This window comes from Molossus molossus, unplaced genomic scaffold (assembly GCF_014108415.1).
Source record: "Molossus molossus isolate mMolMol1 unplaced genomic scaffold, mMolMol1.p scaffold_m16_p_3, whole genome shotgun sequence".
NCBI lineage: Eukaryota > Metazoa > Chordata > Mammalia > Chiroptera > Molossidae > Molossus > Molossus molossus.
In genome coordinates this window covers 26,493,719-26,513,618 of record NW_023425366.1, presented here as the reverse complement: position 1 = coordinate 26,513,618, position 19,900 = coordinate 26,493,719, and the positions used below count along the sequence as shown (strand labels likewise).

Below are 19,900 nucleotides of genomic sequence, written 5' to 3'. Positions count from 1 at the left end.
CTGAGCATTTGTTGGTTTTGGCCTTTTAGCATCTGTATAAGTCAGGGTTCTCCAGAGAACCAAACCAACAGGATAAAGAGATTTCTTACAGGAATTGACTCACAAAGTTACGGAGGCTGAGAAGTCCCATGCTCTGCCATCTGCAAAAGAAGCACCAGGAAGCTCAAGACGTAACTTGAGCTCAGTCCAAAGGCCCGGGAGTCTGAGCTCTGATGTCCAAAGGTAGGAGAATGGATGTCCCTGCTCAAAAGAGAGCAGAATTCATCTGACCTTGGACTTTGTCTACTATTTGAGCCGTCAGTGCGTTGGATGATGTCCATCTGTATTGGTAAGGGCCATCTTTTCTACTCAGTCTACTGATTCAAATGCTAATCTCTTCCAGAAACACCCTCACAGACACACCGAGCAATAATGTTCACCAGCTATCTGGGCATCCCTGAGCCCAGTCAAATTGACACATAAAATTAATCATCACAGCCTCCATTCACACTGTTTAATAATCTCTATTTAAAAAGCCCAATTCTGCCCTGGCCGGTTTGGCTCAGCGGTTGGAGCGTCGGCCTGTGGTGCAGAGAGACCCGGGTTCGGTTCCCGCTAAGGGCATGTACCTCGGTTGCAGTTTGTCCCCAGCCCTGGTTGGTCGTGCGGGTGGCAGCCACTCGATGTGTCCCTTCACATCGATGTTTCTCTCTCTCTCTCTTCCTCTCTCTCCCTCCTGCTCTATCTGAACAAAAAATGGAAAAATGTCCTCGGGTGAGGATTAAAAAAAAAAAAAAAAAAGATTTTAAATTGCCCAATTTTGCCCTGGCCGGTTTGGCTCAGCGGTTAGAGCGTCGGCCTGCAGTCCCGAGAGACCCGGGTTCGGTTCCCGCTAAGGGCACATACCTCGGTTGCAGTTTGTCCCCAGCCCTGGTTGGTCGTGCGGGTGGCAGACACATCAAGCAGCCACTTGATGTGTCCCTTTCACATCGATGTTTCTCTCTCTGTCTCTTCCTCTCTTTCCCTCCTACATTATCTGAACAAAACAAAAAAAATGGAAAAATGTCCTCGGGTGAGGATAAAAAAATAAATAAATAAAAGGCCCAATTTTGTTTGCGGACCTCCCTGTCCCCGAAACACTTCATTAACAGTCCAGGTGGCTTGCATGAGTGCTCATTCTCCCTGCAAACCAGTCAGGATAATGTCACTGTTTTTTGGCCACCAAGTTTGATTGGTCAATGTGAATACCTAAATTTATTTTGTTCAAGCAGAATGAATCTTCCAATTTGAGAACTGGGAAGAAGACTTTAATCTGGGAGGATTGGAGTCTGATCAAGTTCCTAGAGCTAATTATCAATCTATAAAAAATATGAGGGAAGAAAAAAACATATTAACTACTTTGGGGATGCAATTAGCAACTAACTGTGAGACTGCATAGCAAAAAATGACCTGGGTTCCTAGGATAAAACAGAAGAAAGTGAGAGAACATATAGATAAAAACAGATCTAAAAAACCTGTGAATCAATCACAGTGTATGGAACTTATCTGGATGCTGAAAGCATATTTGACAATATTAATAACTTCAGAAATTCATACTGAAAATCTGCATATGAAATAACATCTGGGACTTGCTTCAAAATAATTATGGGATGGGGAGGGAATAGATGGAACAAGACTGGCTGGGCGTTAATAACTGTTGAAGCTGGTGATGGGTATGCTGGGTACATAAGATCATTCTTCCTACTTTTAGATACACTTGAAAATTTGCATTAAAAATTTTAAAATAAAATTGTACAGCCTGGCCAGTGTGGCTCAGTGGTTGAGCATCGACCCAAGCACCAAGAGATCTCCACTCAGGGTACATGCCTAGGCTGTGGGCCCAGTCCCCTGTGGGGTGCATGCAGGAGGTAGCCAGTCGATGTTCTCTCTCATCAATGTTTCCATCTCTCTCGCCCTCTCCCTTCTCCTCTAAAATCAATAAAGAAAAAAATTCTAAGAAAAAAATTATACATATACTTTTTACACAATAATTCCAGTTTGATACATGATATAAATTATAGAAAAAGATGTTTATTTTAAGATTACTTATAATGGAAGGAAGCTAAATGTTGAAACCCAGGTTAAGTAGGTTATAGTAATTTCCTTCAATACAGTGTGGGGCAAATGTAGGTTGACAGTTGTTTCCATAAAAAAGAATACAATAATTAATAAATAATAATACAAGAATAAACTCTGTTTCACGTACGCACAACTGTACACCTACATTTGCCCACCCCTGTATGATGATATGCACCCTTCAATTATGTCTAGGAATAGGTTTTGTTTTTGTTTTTTCAAATTCACACATTCTTATTATTCATCTTTTTTGTTGTTGTTAATCCTCACCTGAGGACCTTTTATATTAATTTTTAGACAGAGTGGAAGGGAAGGAAGAGGAGAGATAGGGAAAGAGAAACATCGATGTGAAAGAGACACATCACCTAGTTGCCTCCCACATGACCCTGACTGGTGCTGGGAATCGAACCTGCAACCCAGGTATGTGCCGTTGACAGGGAATCAAACTCAAGACCCTTTGGTCAGCCGGTCAGTGCTCTAACCACTGAGAAAATCGACCAGGGCTGGGAATAGTTTTAAAGACATCGGAATGTGCTTATATAATATTAACTAAACTATGTCAAGATTATAGTATTATCTCAAATAAATGAAATATATATCATATAACAACACAGTGAGATAAGAATGAATTTTATTCCTCATGAGTATAGAGCAGCGGTTCTCAACCTGTGGGTCGCAACCCCTTTGGGGGTCGAACCACCCTTTCACAGGGATTGCCTAAGACATAACAGTAGCAAAATTACAGTTATGAAATAGCAACGAAAATAATTCCATGGTTGGGGAGGGGGTCACCACAACATGAGGAACTGTATTAAAGGGTTGTGGCATTAGGAAGGTTGAGAACCACTGGTGTAGAGGAATCAAATAACTATTTACAAAATGAAAATCAAACCTCAGTTGCAGAGAAGTCAGCAGAAGTGACCCTGGCAATCTGCTCGTGGTCCTAAATCATCTACCTCGGCCTCCTGACTTCCTCTCTGCCAAAGCCCCTTTCGGTGAACAATAAATGTCACCATGTGGCTGACTGCTGGCCACTGCCCATCAGGCCCAAACCTTATTTTTAATCCCTCTGCTCTGGTAGATAGGGTCCAAAATCCGAGAACGGTGCGATAGGCCTCCCCCAAGCTGAGCACTGGGAGCCAGAGGCCAGTCAGCGCGCCCGGGCTGTCAATAGCCCACAGCACTCTGTGTCCTGCCGCAGCTTGCCCTGCCTGGGCCCCTCCGGAAGGAAGGACGGTGTGCTGACAGCCCATCTTGATTCAGAGAAGCCTTATCTGCATCTCATGGTTAGCATTCTATTTATATGCAAATAGGCACTTGCCTTTCTTGCTTGTGTATTAATTGCCACTATAAATTGTAGCTCTTCTGCATCCATGGAGTTCTTGGATTGTGGGATATAAGCTCAAAGAGTGACCTTATAGCGTAAGGAGTCCTCAGTTTACAGATGAGAAAACTAGGGCTCAGGGTAGCCAAGTAGATTCCTCAGGGACATTGTGATAGTGAGTGCATCCAGACCAAATATTGGGATCCTCATTGCCTATATTTTCATCCCTACCCTAGAACCTCAGGTCAGCTATGAAAAAACAACAACACAGATTAACATCAGACCATCAATTACTCTGTGTGTGTGTGTGTGTGTGTGTGTGTGTGTGTGTGTGTGTATGAGAGAGAGAGACTAAGAAACAGAGGAAAGGAGTGGGAGTTTTTCTCTATAAATCATTGGTTTCCAAACAGTGGGATTCACCCTTACAGTGGACACTATGCTCAGTTAATAATAAATGTAGCCCCTTGACGAACTTCTATTTTAAAAAATATGTTTATTCCTTTAGAAAATGTAGAGGATTAAATTATTGACCATATATATTTTATGAACAATCTCATCCATTGCTACTGTTAAATAAATTAAACCAGGAGGCCATCAGATACCGTGGCTCTAACCCACGGGCACCTACATATGCAAACCAAAATCTACGCCTGTAACTGTCTCAAAGATACAAAATTGAAACCGAAGGACAACCAATCACAGTCAACTAGGCTTTAAGCTACAGCCAATCAATCATGTCTTTACTTTCCATGTCTCTCCTCGGCTCCAGTCAGTAAAGGGCTCCTAACCACTTCTGCTTCAGAGCTGCCGGATTCCAACTGATTTTGCTCAAATTCTTAAAAATTTTAATATGTCTCAGCTTATTGTTTTTAACAATACTAAAAGTATAAATACAACAAATAAATGCCCAATAAATATTTTAATGTAAAAGGAGATGGAGCCCCATAATAAAAAAGGTTGTTTTCTTACCACATTAAAAAGGTGTGGGGTGGGTAGACAAGGAGACTCTGGGAGGTGTGGGCCGTCTGTTATCTTGATCAAGTGATGGTGTTAGAAGTGTTTGCAGATGTCCAAACTCATCAAATTGTCCCCATTCAATGTTCAGTTCTTTGTTTAGCAATTATGTTTTTACTGGAACTGTCTTTAAAAAGGTTGGTAAGGAAAGCTGTTACAAGTAAAAGAAAAAGATGTAAGAGGGTTTAAAATAGTCATTAGAAAAGGAAGGGAATAAGAACTGTGATTACTTAATAAAAAAAAAAAGTAAACCATTGCAATTGACATTCATGCAAAAAAGAGAAATAGTAACAATGGCAAATAAGTCAAGTTCACCAATCCCACCTGCTCTGGCAAGACCAGAAAATGCCTGGAAGCAAAAGCCAAGCCCTCAGGCACAGCCAGGAGCACAGAAAAAATAAATTTCCCATAATTCTCTCTTAAACAGAGGGAGAGTCAGGAGTTCCTGTCGCTGAAGGACAGTGACACCACCCAACCCACAGGAGAAACCTTCCTGTTTGTGCAGTTCTCCTGGAAGGGGACAGCCTGCTTGAGGCATAGCTGACAAGTACTGAGCTCACCCTGACAGGTTTGGCAGAAAACTAATTTGGGGTGAGAAAGTTGGTAAATGCCTGTCTTCAACCCAAGCCCCAGAGCCATTTTGGTGATCACAGCAACATGCTCGGGAGTGAAATTCAAATGTGAGGCAAGGGCCTTTAGATGGCAATATGGGAGAGAAAGCCTTAAAGGGCTGTCAGAGGGTATGCAATAGACCCACAGAGAATGCCCTAGTGATCCACGGTGGAGCTCAGGGGGACCTAATCAAGGTCAGACTGGGTTCACACATGCAATTTGCAGAACTGTGACCCCTGTGGGCACCCAGGTCCCTAAATTGACATGCTTGGGAACTTTCATATTTTTCTGTACCAGAATGCAAGAGAGAGAGAGAGAGAGAGATGAGGGCAAGATGGGGCAACATGGCAGGTATCCTCCCACATCCTGTCCACTCCCTTCCCATCTCAGTCAGACTATGTTTGAGCCTCAAGAAAGAGGTCTTAGGTCAAAGCCTGAAGTTGATGTGTTCAGGAAATGGGGGTGCTCCTTATAGAGAAGACACCATTCTGATTACTTTACATATAAGATCTCATTTAATTTTGCATCTATCCTATGAGGTAGGTACTATTATTACATACAGGATCTCATTTAATTTTGCAACTATCCTATGAGGTAGGTAGTATTATTATCCATATTTTACAGATAAACTGAGACACAGAGAAGGCAAGCAGTTCTCCAAAAAACACAAAGCAAGAGATGGAGCCAAGATTCTAACAGAGGTGGTCAAACCCTTAACCACTGAGCAACACTGCTGGGCTACACCGGCACTGGTGCTCCTGGGGCCTGGGTAACATATGACAACTTGCCCGAGTCTTCCCAGAAACCCGGGGAGGTGAAGCAGAGCAGGATGTGGCAGGGACTGCAATGGCCACTTGACCAGGAGTGCAGAGTGGACAGGGTGAGCTGAGAAGATGCCCCACACCCAGACACCCTCAGACATGTCCATACCTCACTCCAGGGTGAAGCAGGAACCTGGATGTTATCAAGCAAAATGCAGGTTCAGGCTGTAATAAAGGATTTAAAATAAACACACATTTATTTGAGCAAAGGAGGGGTTGTGATTGGGGGGGTCCAGATTCAGGTAACAACTGAATGCCCCGAGGGGAACATAGAAAGGCAGGGTTTATAAAGGCAAAAACTACAAGTACTGTCCCCATTTAGATCCTCTATGTAAAATAAGGATTATTTGGCTAGATTAATAGGGACTGGTTAGGTCCATTATGTAAATGGAGGATGCCGGTTGGTATATCAGATTGGCTTCTTTCAGATTGAAGAAGGCAGATGGTCTGGTTGTCATGGTGAGCTTCAAAGTTCAAGAGTTCCTAAGTGGGATGTGCATAAGCAAACTTCTTTTTGGTCACCCGAGCTCCAATTTTTGTTCCCTTGACATAAATGGTTCTTGGCAATTTCCATTCACAGCATGCTCTGACGACCTGTGTTGGTGTCAATGGGACTCACTCAGGTTCCCAGCTCTTGAATTAAAAGGTCAAAAAGAGGAGAAAGAGAAACCCCACATAGTACTCTACTCTTCCTCCAAACTGCAAATGAGAAGACTAAACTAATTTAGTAGCCAATTTTATTCAAGGCAGAATAGTTCCTGGATTGGGGAGCCAGTGCCTCAGAAGCAGTGGAGACACCTCCTGAGGGATTTGGGGCAACAGCAAGTTTTATAAAATATTAGATTTGGCAACATGGAAATGGGGCAGGATTGGTTGGGAGGTCGGGGATTTCCTTAGGAGAGTGGCCGGTCCTATTTCCTAAAGTAAAGTGAGCCAGCGAGAGCTGAGTTGGAGGAATGCGATCAATGTGTTACGTTTCCTTGACAGGTGCTTCCTGGAAGTGCAGGCTGACTTGGGTTCAGATTTGTGTCCTGGACCCACCTCCATTTGAGAGTCTTAAGTAGTTATTATAAACTGAGCTAAATCCATCATCTCAGAAACATACTCCATAACCACCAACCTCACGGAACCCAAAAGACTTCAAAATACTCTCTGGGCTCCCAAGCTGGAGTAGGAAAGAGGGTATTTGGTGGAATGGGAGATGGAAACCATAAAATAGTAGGTTGCATTTACTATTAAAAAGAAGAAGCCAAATTACTATTCCATCCCCTGGAGTCGGGGTTTCCCACCAGGTGTGGCAAATGTGCCTAGTTGTGGCCATCAGCAGACCACAGAGGCTGTTTGGGCAGAGGGACCTGGCAGGAGGTGCCTCCAGGGGAAAGCCAGCCTACCCCTCCCTGGGAAGCCAGGTGACAATGCCTTTTGAATCTTGCTTTAATTAGAAGAGACCAGCTCCCACTTTGGCCTTCTCTGGGTCCCCAAAGAAAACCAATGCATTATTATTCCTCTGTCATCCTACAAGTTGCTGAGCCTTGAAAGACTCGACCGGCAGCTGCTGGAGCATGGCTGTGGGGGCAGGGCCACATTTAATTGCTTTGCCCGTAGAGGCCGGTTAATGGGGCCTTCAGTCTGTATTTAACACCACGGCCGGTGATGGACTTCCGCTGCGGGAAAGCGCAACCGGTCCTCTGCACACTCTTTTATGACTGACGGGGGAGGATGCCCTCTGCTTCAGTAAATTGTATCTGGCCTTTCCAGCCCAGAAGTAATTAATGTTTGTTCTCTTCCAATGGGCAGATTCAAAGAAATACAGCTCCCATTAGGTCCTGCTCAATTAAGAAAAATGCTCATCTGTCCCCATGACTCAAACGCTGCTTCAAGCTGGAGCTGTGTGACTTACACAGCTGGAAGGACCGGGGAGGTCATCCTAGCTGACTGGTGCTTCAGCCCCCAGCCCAACAATGTCCAAACGCCTGCTAGTCCCCTCCAGTTCCTACCCCACCCGATCCACACTAACCTCCTATGGGAACAAGAGAATGATAGTAGGTAATGTTCACTGAATGCTTACTCTGTACCATGCACTCTCCTAAACACACACATAAACCAGCTCATAAATGACGCGCATGAACTAGCTCTAAAGGATGAGCATGAACTAGCTCATAAATGTCGCCAATGAATCAGCCCATTTAGTCATGGTCACAAATCTATGAACCTAAGGGTCACAGGAACCAACAAAAACATGAGTATGGGTTCAAGTCTACTCCTGAAACCTATGAGGTGTGTGGCCTTGGGCAAATCACCAAGAAGAGACCACGTTCTTGTACAGGCATACCTCATTTTACTATACTCAGCTTTATTGCACTGCACAGATGTTGCAGTTTTTACAAATTGAAGGCAAGACCCTCCTCCAGCAAAAGGATAATGACTCGCTTTATTGCAGTGGTTTGGAATAGAACCCACAATATCTCTGAGGTATGTTGGTCCTTGATCAAAGCCTAAGTGATAAAGTAAAGCTCTGTGGTAGAGGTCTCCAGGGGGAGAGTTCCCTTTCCTCAGGCTATACCCAGGCAGCCACTCCAAAATGCTGGTGATTGGTCACCAGGGGTGTGAGAAAAATGAAGAAGAAAAAAAGGATCAGCCTCAATTCATCACCATCCTTGGAAATAACACCTGTGATGTCATGTTTGTACCTCTGTAAATTGGAGCTGAAAATAGCCAGTTGTAGTGGTGTTAACTGGCAGTCCTTTGTGGAAGAAAATTTGCTAATATGTCAAAATTTCAAATGTCCATATCCATTTACCTAGCAATTCTACTTCTATGGATATATCCTAAAGAATGGGAGGAAATGTGTGTACAAGGCTTTTTATGGCCACTATTTCTGTACAAACATAAAACTTGAAACAATCTAGATGGGGAACTGACTAAATAAATTATGTATATTTGTAAAATGGAACATTATGTAGTTATAAAAAATAAAGGCATATTTAACTAAATTTAAATGGAACAACTTCAAAAATACTTTGTTAACTGAAAAAAAAAGTAAGGTCTTATTAGTAAATTTTTAAGAAGCATCTATACTCATTTATTCATATATGCATAGAATATGCTTACAAAGAAACCAACAGTCTGGTAATAGATACTGCCTCTGGATAGAAACTTGAGGTGGCTTGAGGTCAGGAGTGAAATAAATATTTATATTCTCTGTATAAATACCTTTTTGAATATTAAACTTGTGTCATAGGAATGAATTAGATGGGCCTTGTTTAATCAGTTGAGGTTGTAAAAAAAAAAAAAAAAGATTGAGATCCCTCCAAGGAAGAAGGATTTCTGTCTCAGAACTGCCTTCAGACTCGAGACTGCAACATCAACTCCTCCCTGGGTCTCCAGCCTGCTTGCCTATCCTGCCGATTTCAGGCTTACCAGCCTCCTACAATTGTTTGAGCCAATTCTTTAAAATAATGAGAGAGATAGAAATAGAGATAATACAGAGAGAGATGCATTGGTTCTTCACCTGGAGAACCCTAACTAATACACTGTCATAGGGTAGGCTCCTGTCATAACACATCACATAGCCCACAACACTCTTGGTGTACCCCTGCTAACCACTTACTTATCGGTGTGTGTATGTCCAGTCCAGCTAGCTAGACTATAAGGTCTTCATGAACAGGCACTAAGTCTCCAACACCAATATGTTTCCATCATCCAACAGAGAACCTGTTAGACTACAGGAACAAGAGCCGACTAGAAATGTGTTGTTGAACGAAGCAGCACTTTTAGGGACAACATTGGGTCCTGAAGTTAAATGCTTGGATTTGGTTCGTCCACAGATCAGCATCCAAGTTGGCTCATTGAAGAGGAGGAAAATGAAGGAAAAGAAAAGTGAAGAGAAAAAACAATTGTTTTCAGTTACTAGGACACTATTTTACATGTCTCTTCTTACATAGCCATCTCAAAGACAATTCATTATTCACGATTAATCGTGCAGGCCACAGGAGTGAAGTTTCCACAATGGGAAATTTAGCCTACACTGTTTTAAAATGAAAATTAAGAATTCCCTTTTGAAAAAAATATATTTAAATAGAATAAAATATAAACAAAAACATTATCTGTGATTATCACCCTCCGTTAGACTCCAAATGGCTATAGAATTTCATTGCCCATTTTAAAAGAGGAAATTATGATCCTCACCTCCAGGATCAAAATACCATTCCTGGAAATCAAACTAATCCTAGATTAGAAACCTCTGCAGACTTCCTTCACAAAAGTTTTTTATCATTTGCAAGGATTAAAGGATTACACGATTACAAGATTAATTCGTCTTTGACAAGTCATCTGAATCCTTATGTGAATAAAGAACCAATTGGTTTAGTTTTCTGATCAATAAGATTATTTTCAATGAGCACTAACACCAACAATTCTGTCCCCTGAGAAAACTGATTTATAAGCATGTCAAATGGAGATTTTCTTTTACTTCCTGTTTTTACTGTTCTGCCTTCGGCTGTCAACCCAGAATTTAGAGGCTGTCCCCTGAGAGCAAAGAGGCAGAATAGTTGAGGCCTTCAGAGGTCATCCTTGAAAGCAGGAAACACTCAGCTTTGACCTGGTCTATTGAAATCAATATGACGTGGCAGAGAGAAAGGAAGCAGGTGCTGGAGTACAGTTACATCAATATTTTTCTTTATTATATATTTGCATTAAATTCTGGTACAAGACAAGAGGATTAAATGGGCCATGAGAGATACAAAAAGAGTATGTGATGAATCATATCCCAATTGAATTTTAATCAACACTATAGGCTTTTGTGGTGGAGGCTTATTTTTCTTTTAATACAATTATCTTATTTGTTTTTATTCTACATTATGTGGAAAAATACAGTATGAAGCATAAAAAAGAGAAATATGACATGTGAGTCCCACCAGCAAAAGACATAACTATGAACATGTGAGTATATTTGATCACAATAGATTCTCTATGCATTTTTTATATATTTGTGAATCTTGCTTTTCCACCTAACATATAATAAAATAATTGCCTATGTTATTATAATGTCCTTTTTCTTTTTTTAAATCCTCACCTGAGAACATTTTTCCATTTATTTTCAGACAGAGTAGAAGGAGGAGGAGAGAGAGAAAAATCAATTGGTTGCCTCCCGCATGACCCCAACCGGGGCCAAGGACCGAACCACAACCAAGGTATGTGCCCTTGACCAGAATTGAACCCAAGACTCTTTGGTCCTTGGGCTGCCATTCTAATTGCTGAGCCAAACTGTCCAGGATAATAATGTTCTTTTTCTTTTAGGGGCTTATATTGTCCTCATTTTTGACATAAAGCTTTTTCTAAGACCCAAGAGCTAGTAAACAATAGAGCTAGGACTCTAACCCACCTCCAAAATCCATTCTCTTCCACTGTGTCCAACCACCTTAAAAAGAGTAATTCTTTTGACCCAGTAAGTCATCTTTTGGGAATCTATATGGAATCTGAAATATACAAAATGAGACTGGGACATCTTGAAATGCAGAAAAGCAAGGAACTAGTAAAGATTAAATAGGTCATATCAAGAGACAGCCAACTTGAAAGAGATCCCATCAGTCAAAATGGCACCAAATGACTATCAAAAAGAATAATAATCAGACTCAATTAACATATTACATATATTAAAAATTCATGCTATCCATAATGATACTTTTTTTAAAAACTTGCAGGTTGTTAGGGTACAAACTCATTACTCTAAACGTTGATAAATATGTAGAAAGAATCAAGAATTTATCCTGTCTTTTCTATACAAATTGTATTTCAGAGCAGCCTAATAATTGAAAAGGATAAATTCCTCCTTATGGAAGAGTTATGGCTGACTAATGCGGAAGGGATGGCAGTGAGGAAGTTGCCATTTCAATCCTCAGTGAAACACTGGATCTAGGCCATGGTTGTCGGTGAATGCTACAGCCCCAGGTGAAAGGTTTATGAGAAACTCACAGAGCATCTTGACATCACCTGGGCTGCTTATTGACATTTCCGAAAGTGGGGCGCCCAGACAGCATGAGCTCCTGATGTGATTCAAGAGGAAATTCACAGGAGAAGAAATATCATGACCTACAAAACATTCGAAGTTTAGTTGAATCAAACCTCAGCTCTAACTATGTTTATAGAAAATACAGAGTACAGAGGCACAAGTTACACACATCACAGAAAAACAATGGTGCACTTCTAGAATATGGCACATAAAGGATAAATAATCGGATTTCTCCCACAAATTCAATGGAATAAGAGGGAGGAGGAGCTATGCAGACTAAAATACTTAAGAGATAGGGGCTTATGGACTTGATTGGTTTTTATTATTTGAATAAGCAAGTGGAAAAGAACAAATTTGAGATTATTGGGGACCTTTGAATGTGGATTGGTATTAGAATTTCAAGATACTATTTGTTAGCTATGATAATATCCAGGTGGTAATTTTTTTAAAAATGTTACTGCTTAAATGTATATAAAGTACTTTATCGGGGAAATAACACAACGTCTGGTATTTCTTCAAATATTCCAGAAAAAAATGTGTTTCAGTGTGTGTGTGTATGTCATGGGTAGGGGCAGGAGGTAGAGATGGGTAAATGAAAAAGGACTTGCAAAGTGTTGACAATGGCTGAAGCTGAGTGATGGGTACAAGAAGGTTCATTATATAGTCTGTCTACTTTTGTGGTTTTAGAATATTCCATAAATAATCTGAGAAAAACCTCCTCCATATGCTTTTTGCTGATTTCTTATCTATATGTAAAATGAAACACTGCACATTTTATCTGACTAGTTTTGAAATTGATGATTAAAAAAAGATAAATCATCTTCTATGTTTTTTTTGGTACCAAACACTACTGCCAATTTAAGTAGAAAGAGCATGAAAACTATCCATTTAAGAAAGAAATTCAGTGAATTAAAAGACCTATAATATGCTCAGTGAACATGTCTTTCCTGTCGCAAAGAAATAATTTGGAGATAGAAAGAGAACATAAATCCTGCAAATCAATTGCCTGTGATCTTCTTTAAAAGGTTAAAGTGCTGGGGTTTTTTTCCTCTCAAAAATCTGATGCTGTAAAGAACAAAGTGAAACAGAATTATGAGTAGACTGAGAAAAGAACACTCAGGACAGCCCTGCTGTCCCACGGACAGAGTGAAGCAGGCAACAGCACTGGGATTAAAGTAAGTCCATTCACCATATGCCCACACACATTCCGTGTAATGACAGCTGGGGATCTAATTTTAAAAACACACTACATTTTCAAAATACTTCAGAAACATCTATCTAAACAATGGATTAGAACTTGATTGAAAGATAAATCGTTGAAATACAAAGGCTCGCTGAAGGAAAGATGCTATTTGGAGAGCCTTCCCATAGAAACAAAGCCCTTTGTGTTCGGCAAAGTGTTTTCTCCTGAACATTTTCATTTTCAACTTATAAGGGGAAATATTATCTACTTTTACTCATTAGTTTGTTTCTAACCCCAGAATTACAACCACTGGGAGAATAAAGGCATTTATAAGATGCTTAAACCGGAGCCCACGCTTAGGTAACGTTCCCGAAAACTAGACTCTGAGATGGAGAGGCTTTATTGGGAAGTGCTCTCAGAAACACACCTGTGAGTGGAGGAGGAGCGGAATGGGCACAAGGAGAAGCTGAGCTGTGATGCAGTTGCCAAGAGTTCTTAGCCAATACCACAGGGAAAGGGAAATGGCCCTTTCAGAGTTTTCTCATTGAAGCAAGGGTGCCAAGCCTTCCTATCTTCACGTAAGTCCATCTCTGAATGCCACTGGTGATGAACTGTAACCCTGGGCCATTGCTGGGTAGGACTCACTGATGAGTTCCTCTGCAGGAGTCATAGCCAGCTCTCTGACTGCTTGGGAAATGAATGCTTGGTCCTGACTGGGAGCTCTAAGGACTAAAATGCCCATTCATTACAGTCCACCCCCTGAGCTCTCAGATCTAATACCTTCATATACTTTCATCCCATCTGAAACTAGCTTCATATGATTCTAAATTATCTCTTTTTCTGAGGAAGCTTATAAGAGAAAGGTTTTGGGATAAACTATAGTCATGATCATGATCTCCTCTCTTCCTTCCCTTTCTGGGTTCCCCACACCCTCAGATAACACTCTTGCTAGTCTGGGTTGCTTACATGGTGGGGTGACCCAGATTCTCATTCCTGAGTTCTCTAAACCCTAGGTCACCATGAAGACATGGTTGTGGTGGTAAATGGCCAAGTTCCAGCCATTGCTACTGTACTTGCTCGTTTACTATCAAAAATCTGATAACCCTGGGAAATGTGGCTGCAACTAGGTAGCAGCTGTACTTTCAAACTTAATGGAATCCTTGCTGTTTACCCTGATAGAAGCATAGTCTATCTGAGGACCAGGACCTAAGAGACTCAGTGTGCCATCATAAGGAAGCACAAATTTCGCAAGCACGCCATTGGGAGTAATGTAAATGGGGCCAGGCCTACTTCCAATTCTTGTTTAATGGACCCATCAACTTCACCTCTTGGGAACACTGCATTATATAATGGGCATTGATTTAATGCCACTGCATCTTCACAGGGTATCATCTCCAGGTGGTCACCTGAGCTGTGGTTTCAAAAAGCTCTGTTGGACAGGCAGCTCCTGGGTGTGTGGTATAGTATGGGTGGAATCCAGTGGGTCCCATGGTCATATATCCCATTGTTTCTCTTCCTTTGCTATTATAGTGGAATATCTGGTCCAGGGTTACATTATGTAGGATCCCATGTCAGTTTATCAAATAATATATAAGCTCATGAATGGTGGTGGTGGCTGAGTCCCTATGGGCAGAAAAAGCAAAGCCACTTCTTGAATATGTGCCAATTCCAGTCAAGATCCATCATGGTCACTTCCAGATTGAAAGGGATCTAATGTAGCCAAGTTACTAACAAGTAACTGGCTGCTCTCCTTAGGAAAGGATGTTGTATTGGGCCTCAGTGTTGGTTTTTGTTGCTGGCAGGTTGGATATTCAGTAGCAGCAATAGATACATTAGGGAATTAGTTGGCTTTAGAACAGTCTGCTCTAGATTATCAGGATCCCTGGTTTTGATGGGGGCAGAACGGTGAGTTAAATGAGGGCATGATGGGGACCACCATTGTTACAGTATTGACTGTATGAAAGGTGGCGGACCAGAACTGAAATCATTAGGTTGGAAAATATAATTATCTATCTTGTTTTTATTAATCTTTCTGAAATGTACATTTAGCTCACATTTATTTCAAAGTTTAATATTAGAAGTGTTTGGGATCTTTGTTTGGAAGTTTGGTGATGTTTGTGTGACTATAAGATGAGGTAGGAACTTAACTCTTGTTTATATCAATTAGCCTATGGTAAAATTGGTTTTGATTCATTATATGTTGTTTTGCTTCAAGTCAGTTTCCAAGAAACTACTGACCACATTGAGGACTTATTGTATTTGAAATTACCGCTTTCCTTGAACCTCTCAAATACCCAGCCCCTGCACCCACCACAGTGAAAGTTTGAGAAATTTCAGGACTATGGCATGCCCAAGGCTACCAGCGCTCCACCCACCTGGAGTGATGGTGTCCACATCGACCACAGGCCAGCTGGTGACCCAGTTCCAGACCTCACTTAAGAGCCTCCTTCCATGGACCATTCCTGGCACCAATAGTTTTGGTTATGCTTCCCAGAAAAACAAACAGAGGTGGAGATTTACAAGCAGGACTTTTATTGGGGAGTGCATTCAAGATTGATACCTACACAGAAGAGAAAAATGATTGTCCATTGGGAGTTGAACAAAGATACAGTTGTAATAAAGGCTGTAGGCAACCCATGGGGAGTTCTGGATCTGGCAAAGCCTGCAGAGTAGACCTAATTAAGATGAGGGGCAGCCACTGAATGCAGGTTGCCCCTGCAGAGGGGTCGTGGCCTTAGGCAGGGCAGCTTCCCTCTACTAAGGGCCATTCCTACAGAGGCACTCATGTGTGAGGCATCAAAAGCCAACACTCCTGGAAGCTGGGGGAATGAGGGGCTCAGTCCTGGAGGGCGGATCTGGGTACATACAGGTACATATTGAGTAGCTGAGTTCATGTGTCCATGAAATGAAGATCAGATAGGTATCCATGAGCCTGGTTTTTACTATCCCACCCCGTTACTGGGGATCGGAGATCTGGGTTCAGCTAATTGTGATTGTAATTGTTGTTCCCAAAGTAATTCCAGATAATGAAGGCAATAAAGTAGCAGTGGTTTATTGTCTATAGAAACATTAAAATCCACTTTTGACAGGTGAAAGAGAGAGAGACGAAGAAGAAGAGGGAGGAAGAAGGAAAGGGAGGAAGGAGGGAGGAAGGAAGAAAGTAAAAAAGAAAAAGGGAAAAAGGAGGGAGAAAGGAAGGGAGGAAAAGAGAAAGAGAACATGTAAGAGAGGAAAGTAGTCAGAGGGAGGAAGAAAAGAAAGGAAGGAAAGGAAGGTAAATCAAAGGACAAAGCCAAGTCTTACAACTCACTGCCGCAGCCATTTCTAGTAAACTAAAGATCCATATGATAAAAAGTTCCTCTTTCTACCTCCCTGCCTTTTAACAAACAATGTTTGCTGCTTTTTGGCATGCCTGAGAAGGGGACATTTTAATACCATGATGCTGAATTGAAAACTCTACTACATATGTATTTAAGTTGGACTCAACAAAATAAAGTGCCTAGTAATATGTGGCATATTTAGGTGTCCAAATAAATGTAACTTACGTCCCCTAAATTCAAAATAATAGTGTAGGTAGAAGCAGAAAAATTGTTTTAAATGCTTTTATCTTTGTAGCTACAAATCATTTTAAATCCCACACACACAAAAAAAAAAAAAAAAAAAAAAAACGTAGCTAAAGTGGCTTCTCAAGATCCACAAGCCTTGTCATAAGCCTGTGTCATTTCAAACTGAAAAATTCTTCAGAAGTTTACTTCCAGGTACCTGCAATCCTTTCATTGTCCAACATTAATGCAGAGCAGGACTTTTATCTTCAAACAAATTCAGGGTTCATTTGTCTGTGAAATTCTGTAAAATGGAGATTATGAGCATGAAACCATCAGTTTGAGCTCTTGTTTACAGATTTTTAAATGCATTTAATTTCCATCCCTGTGAATGCAGTGGGTAATTGATTTTATTGGTATCTCAAATATATCATCTCACCTTTCTTAATTCTTCAGAAAATTAAAACTCCTGTCTGGATGGACTTCCAAAAAAAACTGAAGACAAACTTTCTATGCATTCATTAAAACATCTGTTTAAAAAACAAACAAAAAAACATTTGTTATTGGGTTCATTTTGTTAAGTGAATGTGACAACCACTACACTACGGAAACAGATTATTGGGTCCATTGTGAAACACACACACACTCCACATGTCTAATTCCCTCTCCCCACCCACATGTAATAAATGTTTGGACTTTCATTTGTAAGTAAGAGCCAAAGAAAGGAAATCAGAAGCCACTGCTCTAGCCCAGGGATGCTATAAAGCTGGTTGAAAGGCAAAAGCTAGCCAAGATATTTCTGGATCCTGAGATGTCTGCTCCTTGCTCATGAAGTTGAGGGAACTGAATGAAATTGCACGGGCACATCCCTAGCTTGGTGCCAGCACAGTAGCATTTGGTAGGACCTACAATCCCTTACCCATTGTCCAAAAGGGCCCAGAGCCCTGAACACAGAAAGGTTGTTTGTAATCATTTGGTATCCGAACCTGGCCTGCACAGACTCAAGGCTATTTCTAAGCTTGGTGTGAGTGGGATAGGTTTCTCCAGAAAGAGGAATGTGTTTGATTAATACCTGATCCTCTAGGTCCCATGGAGGGTACTATATACAGTATAGGCACAGTATTAACTTTTTAAAACCCCAAATTGCTGTATCTCTGAACACATCTGACTTGCTACATCTATCTAGTTCTCAGATAAATGTCTATGGGTCGGCCCTGTTGGCTCTCTTTTCCTCCCCTTTTTGCCAAAACATGACCTTTCTCCTCCCTTCCCTGGCTGTCACTGGCGGATCTGGGATAGGAGCTGCCCCTGGATCAGGCATCCTGTCCTGTGTGTGTCAGCACCTGTTAGGCACCTCGCCTCCTATTTTTGAATTCCTACAATGTCACTGCAAGGGATTTGTAACTAGCCCTGTTTTAGATGAGGAATCTGAGACAGACAGAAACAAGGCAACTTAGCAAAGGTCAAGAATTACCAGGGCGGAACCAAGACGGCACCCATCACACAGTCTCTCACCACACAGCCGCTGCTCCTTCCACGCACCAGGCTGTGATTTACTCGAGGAAACAGTGTTTTTTAAGAAGCCCTTCATATTCAGCCAAGACACTTATCCTGTACAATGAGGGGCAGTTAAGTGTAATGCAGTGGTTCTCAAAGTGTGATCTGGGAACCCCTGGGTGTCCAAAAACCCTTTCAGGGGTTTTCCAAGTCAAAACTATTTTATAATAACATTAACTTTTTACCCTTGTTCTCCCGTCCATTAAATTACGGTGGTGTTTCCAGTATCTATCTGACACGTGAGCAAGCAGATAGAACGATCCAGTTGTCTTTTGTGCAGCTGGATGTGAAAGATAATTGCAAAACTGTAAAACCTGTTCATTTTTCTCATTACAGATTTTTAAAAAGAACATATGGTTATTTTTCATAAAAATATATTAATGTTAACATGCAATGTTATTATTTTTAAACAAATTAACATTTTAAAATGTTCTCAACCTTCATTTCCAATACGGTGTATGTTGACAGATGCAACTAACAAAAACAAAAGGTCTTCAGGGTCATCAGTACCTTTAAAGAGTGTAAAGGGGGGCCCAGATGGAAAGATTGAAGAACCCCTCATGTGGTGGTCAAGAATGCGGATTCTGGAGGTGACTACCTAGATTCATAGCCCGACATAGCTACTTACTAGCTCTAGAGCCTTCTTTATGCCTCAGTTTCCCCACCTGGATAAATGGAAGTATTGCCTACTTCAGAGTTGTTCTGAGGACTAAACAACATCTGGCACGTAAGCTGTTTGTTTTTGCTTTATAGTTACCAATTTCTACATTCTATATATTTTTGTGTTTATTTCCAGAAAAAATTCCCCCAAGTTTTAAGATGAATAAAACATATATACTACCAAGTTGTCCAAACAGAGTTTACTCACTTGAATTAGAAAGAGCAAAGATGTCTTGGAAGGAGAGTCACGCTTCAAGCATATATGTTATATAATAGTTTCCATTTATTGTCAATTTAATATTCTCATTATCTGGCACTAAGCATTATAAAAGTCTCTTCAGAAAAAAACTCAAATCCCTCTTCTTTGTAAGTCGTCTTATTTTCCACATTGGCAGATGCTATGTTAGAACACGGGTGAGCTTGGGCTGAGCAACATGTCTAACACACATTACTCCAGGTGAAAATGGTACTTGAGGATAAAATACCAAATGTGGTGATTAATAATAAAAGGTAAAGGAGTAATATAACAAATGCCTTGAATTCAGGATTTAGTGGTCATATGCAGTGAAATCGACATTAAAGATTTAGGAAGCAGATTTGTTGTTTTCAATATCGTTTTAATGATTTTTCTATAATTTTAGGTATATGCTAAATACAATGGCATTCTTTCCTCAAAAGAAATGGATCCAGCCCGGCCGGTGTGGCTCAGTGGTTGAGCGTTGACCCATGTACCAAGAGGTCGCCAGTTTGATTCCTGGTCAGGTCACATGCCCCGGTTGTGGGCCCAATCCCCAGTGGGGGGCATGCAGCAGGCGGCCAATCGATGTTCTCGCTCATCGATATTTCTCTCTCTCTCTCTCTCTCTCTCTCTCTCTCCTTCCTCTCTCTCTAAAATAAATAAACATTAAAAAAAAAAAGAGAAAAAATGCATCCAGATTCAGCCCACGTAATCAACAAATTATTTACTCAGCAGTAAGTTTATACTAAAAGGTTTTCTGAAGGAGTTGAAAGAGTTGGACCTTGCAGAACAGTCATGAACAGCATGTACTGCTAGGAGGAGAAACAGTTCTCTCCCTGCCTGTC

The 19,900-nt window shown here is 41.1% G+C and overlaps 1 long non-coding RNA gene across 2 annotated transcripts; it reads right to left on the bottom strand.

Moving 5' to 3' along the window:
* Positions 1–4,413: 4,413 nt before the first annotated feature.
* On the bottom strand, positions 4,414–18,447 carry LOC118642738. 2 transcript variants are annotated; one of them, XR_004961791.1, is made up of 6 exons: positions 18,343–18,447; positions 17,040–17,130; positions 16,821–16,904; positions 15,434–15,618; positions 5,975–6,030; positions 4,414–4,583 (listed from the first exon to the last, which is right to left on the bottom strand). It is a non-coding gene; the product is annotated as an uncharacterized LOC118642738 (long non-coding RNA). The 2 variants fall into 2 exon arrangements; XR_004961790.1 differs by lacking the exons at positions 4,414–4,583; positions 5,975–6,030 and adding an exon at positions 11,842–11,955.
* Positions 18,448–19,900: the final 1,453 nt, after the last annotated feature.